We start from the raw sequence: 14,299 nt of genomic DNA on the forward strand, positions 1-14,299 counted from the left end.
GCCCCTTGAAAAAGTGGTGGAGGTCGCAGTAGCTAAACAAGACGGTTTTAATGCCCCTAGGGAGAGACGTGGAGGTCGCAGTAGCTTAACAAGACGGTTTTAATGCCACTTGGAAGAATGGTGGAGGTCGCAGTGGAATAAAAAGACAATATCAATGCCCCTGGTAAAAGTGGTCGAGGTCGCAGTAGCTTTGCAAGATGGTTTTAATGCCCTTTGGAAGAGATGTGGAGGTCGCTATAGCTTAACATGACGGTTTTAATGCCCCTTGGAAGAGACGTGGAGGTCGCAGTAGCTTAACAAGACGATTCGAATGCCCCTTGGAAGAATGGTGGAGGTCGCAGTGGAATAAAAAGACAATATCAATGCCACTTGGCAAAGTGGTGGAGGTCGCAGTAGCTTAACAAGACGGTTTTAATGTCCCTTGGAAGAGACGTGGAGGTTGCTGTAGCTTAACAAGTCGGTTTTATTGCCCCTTGGAAGAATGGTGGAGGTCATAGTGGAATAAATAGACAATATCAATGCCCCTGGGAAAAGTGGTGGAGGTCGCAGTAGCTAGCAAGATGGTTTTAATTCTCCTTGGAAGAGACGTGGAGGTCGCAGTTCCTTAACAAGACAGTTTTAATGCCCTTGGAATAATGGTGGAGGTCGCAGTGGAATAAAAAGACAATATCAATGCCCCTGGGAAAAGTGGTAGAGGTCGCAGTAGCTTAACAAGATGGTTTTAATGCCCCTGAAAAAAGACGTGGAGGTCGCAGTAGCTTAACAAGATGGTTTTAATGCCCCTTGGAAGAATGGTGGAGGTCGCAGTGGAATAAAAAGCCAATATCAATGCCCCTTGGAAAAGTGGTGGAGGTCGCAGTAGCTTAATAAGACGGTTTTAGTGCCCCTTGGTAGAGACGTGGAGGTCGCAGTAGCTTAACAAGACGGTGTTAATGCCCCTTGGAAGAGACATGGAGGTCGCAGTAGCTTAACAAGATGGTTTTAATGCCCCTTGGAAGAGACGTGGAGGTTGCAGTAGCTTAACAAGATGGTTTTAATGCCCCTTGGACGAGACGTGGAGGTCGCAGTAGCTTAACAAGACGTTTATAATGCCCCTTGGAAGAATGGTGGAGGTAGCAGAGGAATAAAAAGACAATATCAATGCCCATTGGAAAAGTGGTGGAGGTCGCAGTAGCTTAACAAGACGGTTTTCTTGCCCCTTATAAGAGCCATGCAGTACAGCATATTAAAAACATTATTCCCATTATTGGGGAGTGGGTCTCTCATATTCTTTGCCTATGCCTTCCAAGCAAAAGCTGCCAAAAATTAAGATGGAGGAACTTGCAATGCTGGCAAACAAGAGCCATGCAGTACAACATATTAAAAAATGATTCCCATTATTGGGGAGTGGGTCTCCCATAGTCTTTGCATATGCCTTCCAAGCAAAGCTGCCAAAAATTAGGACGGAGGAACTTGCAATGCTGGCAACACGGACCATGGTCACCCTGGTGGTATAGTGGTGGTGGAGGCTGAGGATAATGAGAAGAGCAAAATACAGCCGAAATGAGGAAGCATATTCCCATGTGTGGGTGTGAAGCGGTGCATGGGAATACACCTACCGAAATAACAGAGTGGATTTGACTTTATGTTACTCTGCTGTCATTTGGTGGTGATGAGAAGTCTGGCAAAATCCAGCCCTTGTTCATTTTGATAAGTGTCAGCTTGTCAGCATTGTCAGTTGACAGGCGAGTAGAGATGAGCGGTGTTCGACTCGAACTGTTGGCCTATCTCAAATTTGAGCTGTTTCGGGCGGTGTTCGAGCCGTTCGGCGAACACGAACAATTTTAAAAAAATTTGGCTGTTCGAGGTTATGTTCGATAACTGTTCGTGCACCAAAATTATAACTGGATTTTTTCTCAGTAATGCTGAAAATTAATGTTAATACGCAGTTTGAGTGTACAGCGGGGCGGGGGGAGGGGCAGGGGATGGATCTCTGCAGAAATAATGAAGTTCTCCATTTTTTTTTCTCTTTCCCGCATTTACAGTGGGGAAGTGCAATCTGTCAGCCTATCAGCAGCGCACACACGGAGCGAAGTGCTTTTTTTCACACAAGCAAGGGCATGTGTCATTGGCAGTGTATGTCACATGTCCTTGCCCTATCAGACCCAGCCATTTTCCCCGTCGCCACCATTTTCTCACTGCTGCAGCTGTGTGTTAGACGGCACCGCTGTTGCTGTGTGATCTCTACTTTGTTAATTTCAAGCCAATTTTCGCACAAATCTGCAGATAGCTTGGGAGTAGGGAATAGTTGTGATTGCAGTCATTTTAAGGACTAGGTTACATCATTTCCTACGACTTTTATCAGGCAGGTCTGTGCTCTTAAATAGATAAGTTGGGAGTAAAGACTAATTGTAATTACAGTCCATTTCAGGGCTAAGTTACATCAGTTCCTACTACTTTTATCAGGCAGGTCTGTGCTCTTAAATAGATAGGTTGGGAGTAAAGACTAATTGTAATTGCAGTCCTTTTGAGGGCTAGGTTACATTATTTCCTATCACTTTTTTCCCAGGCAGGTTTGTTTTAGTGCTGTGCAAGTTTATTTCACAGCATTTGGCTAAATCTTGCAAAGCAAATCCTTTTTGGCCTCTTGCAGTGTGTGTTAGTCAGTGGAGTAGCCTATCTGTGTTGCAATCTACAGCACCTGTGTATAGAATACCAATTTTTTTATTGCACCTAGTGAAGAAAAACCTTTTGGGCATAGCATCATTCTATTAGTCCATCTATACTAACCTCCACCAAGTTGCAAATACAAAATAAGTTTTATCTGCATCTAGCTCTGAAAAAATATTTCGGCTTGTAGCAGTGTGTGGGACTTGTTCTATTATCCCATCTATACTAACCTCCACCAGGTTGCAAATTCAATATAATTTTTTTCTGCATCTAGCTCTGAAAAAATATTTCTGCTTGTAGCAGTGTGTTGGACTTGTTCAATTAGTCCATCTATACTAACCTCCACCAGGTTGCAAATTCAATATAATTTTTTTCTGCATCTAGCTCTGAAAAAAATATTTCAGCTTGTAGCAGTGTGTGGGACTTGTTCTATTAGTCCATCTATACTAACCTCCACCAGGTTGCAAATTCATCATAATTTTTTTCTGCATTTAGCTCTGAAAAAATATTTCGGCTTGTAGCAGTGTGTGGGACTTGTTCTATTAGTCCATCTATACTAACCTCCACCAGGTTGCAAATTCAATATAATTTTTTTCTGCATCTAGCTCTGAAAAAATATTTGGGCTTCGGCTTGAAGCAGTGTGTGGAACTTGTTCTGTTAGTCCATCTATACTAACCTCCACCAGGTTGCAAATTCAAAATTATTTTTATCTGCATCTAGCTCTGAAAAAATATTTTGGCTTGTAGCAGTGTGTGGGACTTGTTCTATTAGTCCATCTATACTAACCTCCACCAGGTTGCAAATTCAATATAATTTTTTTCTGCATCTAGCTCTGAAAAAATATTTCGGCTTGTAGCAGTGTGTGGGACTTGTTCTATTAGTCCATCTATACTAACCTCCACCAGGTTGCAAATTCAATATAATTTTTTTCTGCATCTAGCTCTGAAAAAATATTTTGGCTTGTAGCAGTGTGTGGGACTTGTTCTATTAGTCCATCTATACTAACCTCCACCAGGTTGCAAATTCAATATAATTTTTTTTATGCATGTAGCTCTGAAAAAATATTTCGGCTTGTAGCAGTGTGTGGGACTTGTTCTATTAATCCATCTATACTATCCTCCACCAGGTTGAAAATTCAAAATAATTTTTATCTGCATCTAACCCAGCCAATACTTTTGGGCTAATACCATAGTTTGGCCACTCAGCTCTGCTCGGTTCCCATCCATTGTTTTTTGTGCAAATAACTCTAGAGTTGTGAATTAGTTAACCACCAAAATGAGTGGAAAAAGGCCTGCTGCTGGTGGAAAGGGGATTAGGCGTGTTGGGAAGGGAAAAAAAGGTTGTGTCCGTGGGGTAGGTGTTAAAGCAACAGTAACATCTGCAGAAGAAAGACCATCTTCCAGCCAAACTAAGATGTCTACTTCTTTTAGCGGACAATGTGATAAGATCCCTTTCTTACGGCCACGCCAATCGCTACAAATTCCAGATGAGGCACAAAAATAGCAGGTGCTTCAAAGGATATCAAGTGCTCCTTTAAGTGGGCTCTCCTCAACCTCAACTTCAACATCACAAATACTCCAGTCCTCAGAGGTGTCACCCGAATCGCACTTGCTTCCTCACAGCTCCCAAGTCTCCAGCTGCCCGTCTGAGTATGGGGTAGAACGGATGGTTGAGTCTGCAGAGCTGTTTACTCATACTATAGCCTGGGAATCATAGGTCGGCTCCGAGCTTCTGTGAATCCAGACAAGGAAATGATCTGCACTGATGCCCAGAATCTTTATGAGTCGGATCCAGGACCAGACGCAGAAGGTTCTGACCATAATGTCGACCCAAGTTCCCAAACTCTAACTCCTGTTGGTGGAGACAATGAGGAAGACGATGATGAGACTCAAATACCTAATTGGAGTGACAACTTTAGTTTTTTGTCAGGGCAGGAAGAGGTTGGCTCTGAGGACGACGGGTGTGATAACACACAGGGTGATGATGACGAGGTTGGAGATCCCACTTACTGTCAACCCACAGTCAGCCAGTCGATGAGGTCAGCAGAGGAGGTGGAGGAGGATGATAGTGACGACGAGGTCAGGTTGCGCCTTCCTGGACAGACACGTAGTACTGGAAGCACGTCAACAACTGCATCCTCAAGCAAAACTCTGCCTCTGACCACAAGTCGTGGTGGCTCTTCAGGTTGCATTGGTGCTAAGCCTTGCATAGCCTGGGCATTTTTTCAGATCGATAAAGATGACCCAACTCGTGTTATCTGTAACATTTGTCAGCAAAAGCTAAGTAGAGGCCAAAAAATACATAGTTTGAGTACTTCATGCATGAACCGGCACATGGATATGAAGCTTAAGTTGCAGTGGGAAGCTCACCGTGCTACAATGCGTCCTAGCCGGCGGGGCCAACCACCGTCTGCCACATCTTGTGCATCTGCGGCCTCTTCATCCTCTGTGACTGGGGGGACAGCAGTCACACCTGTTTTGGGACGCAGACCTGCCACCTCTAAACATGCAACAGCCAGCGTAATTGGCAGGTCATCATTTTCTTTGGAGGTGGAAACACCAGCTGGTGTTCAGCGCTGTCCGACATCGATAGCACCACCTTTGGATCATGGCAACCTAACATGTCCGCCTGCATCTTCCTCACAGACCGGCAGTTTGCCGGGGACACCCTTCTCAACCCCGCCTAAGCACAACAGCCAGCCCTCGGTCCCTCAGATGTGGACAAGTAAAAGACCATTTACTCCTAGCCATGAGAAAGCTAAGAGGTTGTGACGCGCCCCCTGGGACATATTCCTTTTTGAGGGGAATACCCGGCACCGGATCAGATGGGGGGTTGTAGTCTCCGAGCGGCTGTGACCCGGTCCCGTGCCCAGGGCGTCAAGCTCAGGGTTATGTGGCAGTCTTTACTGATGTTATTAAAGTTCGTTGTGTCGACTACGCCACCCGTTGTGATGCGGTCACTGTGGCCGCCGCTGCAGCAGGGTCCGCTGAGGCTGATGGTGGATGCGCAGCTTGGTGGGATAACCCCCAACGGGAGGGGTATAGCCTCAGAGGGGACAGGCGCAGAGGATGGGGGTTGTGGTGGTGCGGTGCAGCCGGTAATGATGACAGACTCGGGTAGTGCAGTTAAGGGTCTTTACTTACTGCAGATGTTCCTGGTCACTCTAGCTCCAAGTGACCTCCCGAGCCGTGCTGCGTCCACCAGGTCCTGGATCCGGCCAACCCCCAAACAAGTCCGGAGCGTGGCCCTGAGCTCTCCCTCTGTCCTTCCTTCAGCCGTCCCCACCAGTGATTCACCTAAATCCAGCTCCCTCGGGCCTTCTGTGGGGCAACCTTTGGCCTCAGGTTCCCTGACCCTCCATGTGGTGTGCCTTCAGGGTGAATGTAGTGGGTGACCGTGACAGACTCTGCCCACGGTCTCCGGTCTCTGGCTGGGGAATGTCTTTACCCCCACCAGCTTGGGTTCCGGTACCCTTCTGCTGACTCCTCACCCGGTGTTCTTATTTGGGTTCTTGGGTCCCTTCTTTGTCCCCCTCTGGGTCTCCTTCTTTACTCCACTCTCTCTCCAGGGCTGGTGTTTCTTTCTGCAGGCTTGTCCTCTGCATCTGACTTACTCTCTGCGTCTGACAGGCTCCTCTGCGTCTGACTTACTCTCTGCGTCTGACCCTGATCCTAGTTGGTGCCCTCCTTATATATCCCTCTATGTGTGAGCTCAGGTGACCAGCACCCAATGAGCTCCTACCACTACCCAGACTGCTCCCCCTATCTGCCCCTACACTACATGGGATGTTCCTCCCCCCTCCCACTCCAGCCAGGAACAGGCTCGGTCGCACCTGCACATTTCTAAGTGGGAGTGCCGTCGGCCTGCTCCTCTGGAATGGGATGTATGTAGTGCATGCAGTCTATCTGAGCTCAGTTCCACACTCCTTCCTTACCCGGGAGTGGAATATCACACCTCTGGGTTGAGGTGCAATACCCCTGTAGCAGCCGAATCCTCAGGGTGCTACATTCCCCCCTGGTAAACCACAGCACGTCCTCGGGCTGCAAAGACAAAAACACCAAAACATACAAATTTTTATAAACATATAAAACATATAAAATATTATATATATATAACTTTTTCATATAAACATCATCATAACATTCTCGTCGTCTCTTTCTTTCTTCCTCCTCTGGTCACCGTGCAACTCGTGACCAGGTAAAGTGCGACAGTCTTTTGAAAAGCAGTTCCTTATAAAACCAGTAGGGGGCGCCTTAGGAAGCGCAACTATGTACAGGGAAGTTTTGGCCGTTCTCAGTCCCCGGCCAGGTAAGGGAAAGGGATGGCTGCTCACAGTCCTCAGCCTGGTTTGGGTAAGGGACACACGGGTTAAACTGTTCACTGGTCCCAACGGGGACTAAACGTTAAAGCAGCCACGGTTTCTTGTGTACCCCGACGGGTAACTATATACAGTTTTTCTTTACTACTGTTCTTAATCGTAGTACCTCCTAGCCTTGAACCCGTCCGGGTCTTCTGGCTCTTCCTCCCTACACCGCAACTCCTCCTCTGTCAGGCGATGCACGTGGAGGGCGTAAGGTCCCTTGGCACACTTGTGCCGGGTGAACGTTACCTCGTCACCGACGTAGAGGTCACGGCCTTTGTGACCCTCTGGCAGGTGAGACTCGACATCCCGTCGGGTAACGAAGACGTCACCCATGGTGTTCTGGTCCTTTATGAAGCCCCACCCATGCTGCGCATTAAACTTTATTACCGTCCCGATGGTACGGGGACGATCTGCTGCACGGGGGTCCCTTCTGGTCCGGCTCTTTTGCTCCGCGCTGCGGGTCCGGGCCCATTGCTCTCTGGCCCGCCTCTCCTCCCGCTCTCTCTTGAACTCTGCCAGCTGTTGACGGCAACACTCGGTACGCTCTGCTGCAGCTGCCCGAGTCTCTCCGGTGAACCCCATCAAATCTTCTCCCGTGGGGTCCCACACGAACTGGGCTTCCTCGAGTGGAGGCGAGACCCGAGTCACGGGCTTTGGAGCCGGGATCAGGGGCTCACACAAGGGCCCTAGTCTTTGCTGCCGCTCTAGCTCAGGGTACCCTTCGGGCCAGATGAAGGGCCGCCCGTCCGGCCATGTGAGCTGGCCGAAGAGGTCCTCCCCCAGGTGTGGCACCCTTGGTATTACGGGCGCGGGCGCGGTGGTGATGGCGCCCGGGTTGCCCAGGCCTTGCGGCCAGGCCTGGGGCACCTGGAAGGTGAAGGGCACCGTAAGGACGGCGGCGCCCTGGGTTACCTGGCCTTGCGACCAGGCCGGAGGCTCCGCGGAGGTAGATGGCTCTGCTTTGGATGCGGCGCCCGGAAACGCTAGGCCCTGTGACCAGGCCGGAGGCTCTTCTTCCTGCGCCACGCTCCGGGTCACGACGCGTGACGTCACTGGGGTCGCGACGGCGGCTTCCGGTCGGGGCCTAGTCGGTGGCGGTGTCATGGCGGTCTCGGGTACGGCAGGGGGACTTTCGGGCTCTGCGACGGGGAGCTGGGGCAGGTGGGTGGTCTTCCGGTATGGGGTATAGGCGTCCCCCTTACCTGCTGCCATGCGTCTCGCTCCCTCTTCTGCGCCGTCTCCGGCCTTGGGTCCTCCCGCGTCATCCGCAGAGGTAGTCGACGTCTTCTTCCAAGGGAGCGGGTTCCGTGGGCGGATTCCAGCTTGCTGGGCCATCTCCCGGCCCCACTCCGCCAGGATCTCCCTCTGCACTCGGGCCATCCTTCCCGCGAGGCCCTCCAGGGCACTCCGCGCGCACTCCCGATCTCGGGGAAGCTGCGCCAGGATCTCCGCTAAGCCTAGCGGGGTTGTTGACTCTAGCAGGCTCCTGACCATCGGGTCGGTGCTGCTCTGCTCTGCTTCCGGCAGGCTCCTGGCCAGCGGGCCGGTGCTGCTCTGCTCTCCTCCTTTTTCCTTTTGCAGGCTCCTGGCCAGCGGGCCGGTGCTGCTCTGCTGCCGCTCCATTCCCGGGTCTACTCTTCCTCTCCTCGACTCCGGGTGCTCTCGCTCTGGACACCTTGCCTCCGGGTGCGCTCGTTCTAGACTGCTCCAAGCGACACCCATCTTTGCTCTTTTCTTTCGTCTCCTCCCACTTCGAGGGCGGTCCCGGGGCAACTCGGTGACTGTCAGCTCCAGGGGTAGTTCTTTCACGCTGACAGACACCTCCAGCATCACAGTCTCTGTTGGTGGGGGCGGTTTCCACTTTTGGCGCCATTTTCTGTCCCGGCCCACGATGGGAGGCGGCCTCCTGCCCTCCTTTGGCACGCCCATAATGGCGTCCGCTGCTCTTCCAAGGCGGGAAATCTGCGGTTTTGGCGGGAAGCGTCGCCCAGTGGCGGGAAACTCTGCAGATGGCGGGAACAAGCTGGAAATGGCGGACAATCGGCGGGAAACGACTGGTGATGGAGTCCGATGGCGTGGACCCTCCGGAACCGGCGGGAGACTTCTTTCTGAGGTAAACTTGCACTTTTCTTCAGGCACGCAGTACCCGGGTGTTGCGGGCACGTAATCCTGCCGACTACGCCAAAGTTGACGCGCCCCCTGGGACATATTCCTTTTTGAGGGGAATACCCGGCACCGGATCAGATGGGGGGTTGTAGTCTCCGAGCGGCTGTGACCCGGTCCCGTGCCCAGGGCGTCAAGCTCAGGGTTATGTGGCAGTCTTTACTGATGTTATTAAAGTTCGTTGTGTCGACTACGCCACCCGTTGTGATGCGGTCACTGTGGCCGCCGCTGCAGCAGGGTCCGCTGAGGCTGATGGTGGATGCGCAGCTTGGTGGGATAACCCCCAACGGGAGGGGTATAGCCTCAGAGGGGACAGGCGCAGAGGATGGGGGTTGTGGTGGTGCGGTGCAGCCGGTAATGATGACAGACTCGGGTAGTGCAGTTAAGGGTCTTTACTTACTGCAGATGTTCCTGGTCACTCTAGCTCCAAGTGACCTCCCGAGCCGTGCTGCGTCCACCAGGTCCTGGATCCGGCCAACCCCCAAACAAGTCCGGAGCGTGGCCCTGAGCTCTCCCTCTGTCCTTCCTTCAGCCGTCCCCACCAGTGATTCACCTAAATCCAGCTCCCTCGGGCCTTCTGTGGGGCAACCTTTGGCCTCAGGTTCCCTGACCCTCCATGTGGTGTGCCTTCAGGGTGAATGTAGTGGGTGACCGTGACAGACTCTGCCCACGGTCTCCGGTCTCTGGCTGGGGAATGTCTTTACCCCCACCAGCTTGGGTTCCGGTACCCTTCTGCTGACTCCTCACCCGGTGTTCTTATTTGGGTTCTTGGGTCCCTTCTTTGTCCCCCTCTGGGTCTCCTTCTTTACTCCACTCTCTCTCCAGGGCTGGTGTTTCTTTCTGCAGGCTTGTCCTCTGCATCTGACTTACTCTCTGCGTCTGACAGGCTCCTCTGCGTCTGACTTACTCTCTGCGTCTGACCCTGATCCTAGTTGGTGCCCTCCTTATATATCCCTCTATGTGTGAGCTCAGGTGACCAGCACCCAATGAGCTCCTACCACTACCCAGACTGCTCCCCCTATCTGCCCCTACACTACATGGGATGTTCCTCCCCCCTCCCACTCCAGCCAGGAACAGGCTCGGTCGCACCTGCACATTTCTAAGTGGGAGTGCCGTCGGCCTGCTCCTCTGGAATGGGATGTATGTAGTGCATGCAGTCTATCTGAGCTCAGTTCCACACTCCTTCCTTACCCGGGAGTGGAATATCACACCTCTGGGTTGAGGTGCAATACCCCTGTAGCAGCCGAATCCTCAGGGTGCTACAGTTGAATTTCACCATCTGCAAGCTCTTGGCTACAGAAATGCTTCCTTTCCGCCTGGTGGACACAGAGGATTTTAGAGACCTTATGTCCGTGGCAGTGCCCCAGTACCAGATGCCCTGTCGGCACTACTTCTCAAAGAAAGGTGTGCCTGCGCTCCTCCAGCTTGTCGCACACAACATCACCGCTTATTTAAGAAACTCTGTGTGTGACAGGGTGCATTTCACCACAGACACTTGGACGAGTAGGCATGGACAGGGGCGTTACATGTCGCTGACTGGGCACTGGGTAACTATGGTGACAGCAGGTCAAGGGGCTGTTGTCCAAAACTTGCCGTCCCCACGAATTGTGTGTCAATCCTCTTTATCTCAAAGTTCCTCCACTGCTTCTGCCTCCTCAACCTCCTTTCGGTCCTCCACCTGCACCCAAAGCCTGTCTGGTCATGCCACAAGCTTTCTAACTGCGCAGAAGGGATCCTGCACACCTCCCTACTATGCTGGCAGCAGGGCTCAACGTCATCAGGCAGTTTTTACTTTGAAATGTCTGGGAAATGTGAGTCACACAGCTGAGGAGTTGTGGCCAGCTCTGGAGAACCAGTTTCGTGAATGGTTGTCTCCTCTGGACCTGAATCCAGGGAAGGCCGTGTGCGACAATGCAGCAAACCTGGGCGCGGCCCTTCGCCGGGGCAATGTCACACATGTGCCTTGTATGGCTCACGTGTTGAACCTGGTTGTCCAGCAATTTTTAGCCCACTATCCCAGAATAGATATCCTTCTGCAGAGGGCACAGTCGCTGTGTGCTCACTTCCGCCGTTCGCATCCCGCAGCTCAGCGACTTACATCTCTACAGACGTCGTTGGGCCTGCCACTTCACCGGCTAAAATGCGATGTGCCTACCCGGTGGAATTCATCTATGCACATGTTGCAGCGACTGTGGCAGCACCGACAAGCCCTGGTGCAATACGTTCTGACATATAGCCTTGGCCAACGAGATCCAGAGGTGGGGCAAATCACGCTGGAGGAGTGGTCTCAGATCAGGGACCTTCTGCACAGTTTTGAAATGGCAACGAAGATGTTTAGTGCTGACGATGCCATTATCAGCATGACTATTCTGGTGATTTACATGCTGGAGCACATGTTAAACAGAATTCGGAGTCAGGTGGTGGCACAAGAGGATGTGGAGGAAGTAGAGGAGGAGGAGTTGTATGCAGAAGGGCTAACATCTGCAAGGTCCAGACGGTCGGCAGCACCAAGGCGTCAGGCTTGTGAGGGTAGGGGAGATGGTTTTTCCAGGGCGCATGGTAGCAGCCAAACTAGTGAGGAAGGTGCAGGAGCCCAGGAAGAAGTGGAGGACGAACTGATGGAAGACTCATCAGATGAGGGAGACCTTGATCACATTTCTGTTGTGCGAGGTTGGGGGGAGAGGGCAGAGGAAGGAAGCATGATTGTTACCTCGCCAACAACACAACAGGGACTTGGTACTCCTGGAAGCACAAGACACATGATTGCCTTCTTGCTGCACTACCTGCAACATCACCCTCGAATTGTGAGAATTAGAAATAATCCTGACTACTGGGTTGCCACACTGTTAGATCCCCGGTACAAAAGTAAATATGCAGAAATTATTCCTGCCATAGAAAGAGATGCACGCATGCAGGAGTATAAGCAGAGACTGTTGCAGAATCTTACATGTGCTTTTCCACAAAACACTAGTGGTGCACATAGTGAATCTCACAGTTCCAACTTGCCAACCGTGGGACCGTCAAGTGTTCAGCACTCAAAACGTAACAGAAACACAGTATCTGCTGGTAACATCAATTTTGCAGAATCATTTCACCACTTTTTTAGCCCAACCTTTGCAATGCCACAGGAGACAAGAAGTCTGACACATAGACAACGCCTAGAGACGATGGTACAGGAGTATCTCCAAGTAAACATTGAAGCCATGACTGTGTCACTGGACCCTTGCTCTTTTTGGGCCTCCATTCTGGATAAATTGCCGGAGCTCGCCACTTACGCCTCGGAGATCTTGTCATACCCCGCAGCCAGCGTTCTGTCTGAACGTGTGTTCAGCGCTGCTGGTGGTGTGCTGACAGATAAGCGCACGCGGCTCTCCACTGATAATGTAGACAGACTCACGTTCATAAAGATGAACAAATCTTGGATCAGAAACAACTTTTCTACCCCTGTGTCATCCTGGGGAGAGTAAAAGCTTGATGATTTGTTAAAATCACCTCACCAACCGTTTTAAGCTTTCAATTTACTAATCATGTTTATCTGTATCTTGGCTGGAAAATAATTTGGGCCTTGTAGCAGTGTGCAGTACTGATTCCATTAGGCCATCTATACTAAACTCCACCAGATTTAAAATTACTAATCAAGTTTATCTGTATCTTGGTTGGAAAATAATTTGGGCCCTGTTGCAGTGTGCAGTACTGATTCTATTAGGCCATCTATACTAAACTCCACCAGATTTAAAATTACTAATCATGTTTATCTGTATCTTGGCTAGAAAATAATTTGGGCCTTGTAGCAGTGTGCAGTACTGATTCTATTAGGCCATCTATAATAAGCTCCATCAGCTTTCAAATTAATAATAATTTTTAGCTGCATCTAGTCCAGAAAAAAATTTTGGGGTTCCTAGATTTTCAAGACACATGAATGCCTTCTTGCTGCACTACCTGCAACATGACCCTCAGATTGTCAGAATTCGAAATAATCCTGACTACTAGGTTGCCATACTCTTAGATCCCCCACACTCTTCGATCAACCTGTTCATTTTAATAAAGAACAAAAAATGGTCATTTTTGAAATTATAAGCATTAGCAGGTTATTAGAAACTGAAACTGAAACTGAAACTGAAATCAAACAGTTTTCAACTCAAAACTTTATTATAGGTGATGTTACATTTGCACAAAGGACCCCTTGTTCGAAAGGAGCTTCTGAACGCTCTTGTCCATTGAATTTGTCAGGTTTTGGATGGTTTCTGCTTCAATGGTTTTGCATGAGGACAGAATACCCTCCCAGAGCTGTTGCTTAGATGTGAACTTCCTCCCGCCATCATAGACACTCCTTTTGATGATGCTCCAGAGGTTCTGAATGGGGTAGAGGTCAGGGGAGCATGGGAGTCACACCATAAGTTTGTCCCCTTTTATGCCCATATCAGCCAGAGATGCAGATGTTTTATGTGCAGCATGAGATGGTGCATTATCATGCAAAAAAATGATCTTGCTGTGAAATACACGGTTCTTCTTCTTGAACCATGGCAGGAAGTGCTGTTTGAGAAAATCCACATACATTATGGAGTTCATCTTTAGCGCCTTCAGGGATCCTAAAAGGGCCGACAATCTCTCTCCCCATGATTCCAGCCCGAAACAATACTCCACCGCCTCCTTGTTGGCGTCATTGCCGTGTTTGCATGGGGTGTCCATCAACCAGCCATCCTCCACTCCATCCATCTGGACCATCGAGCGTTGCACGGCACTCATCGGTGAACAAAACAGTTTTGAAGTCAGTCTTCATGTATTGTTTGGCCCACTGGAGCCATTTATGCTTGTGTACAGTGGATAGAGGAGGTCGACAGGATGGCTTACGCACAGCTGCAAACCTCTGAAGGACCCTGCATATTGTTGTTCGGGGGACGTTGGAGGCACCAGCAGCTTCAAATACTTGTCTGCTGCTATGACAAGGCCTTTTTGCTGCTGCTCTTTTAACCTGACGTAATTGCCTGTAGGAAAGAGTCCTCAATTTTCCCTTATCAGCACGCACACGTGTGTACTGTGAATCAGCTACATACTTCTTGATTGTGCGATGATCAGGATGATGTGTCTTGGCAATGTTGATTGTAGTCATGCCTTGACCTAAA

The sequence above is a fragment of the Phyllobates terribilis genome, unplaced genomic scaffold, assembly GCF_046119375.1.
Source record: "Phyllobates terribilis strain yellow unplaced genomic scaffold, ASM4611937v1 Scaffold_2__4_contigs__length_985480577, whole genome shotgun sequence".
Lineage (NCBI taxonomy): Eukaryota > Metazoa > Chordata > Amphibia > Anura > Dendrobatidae > Phyllobates > Phyllobates terribilis.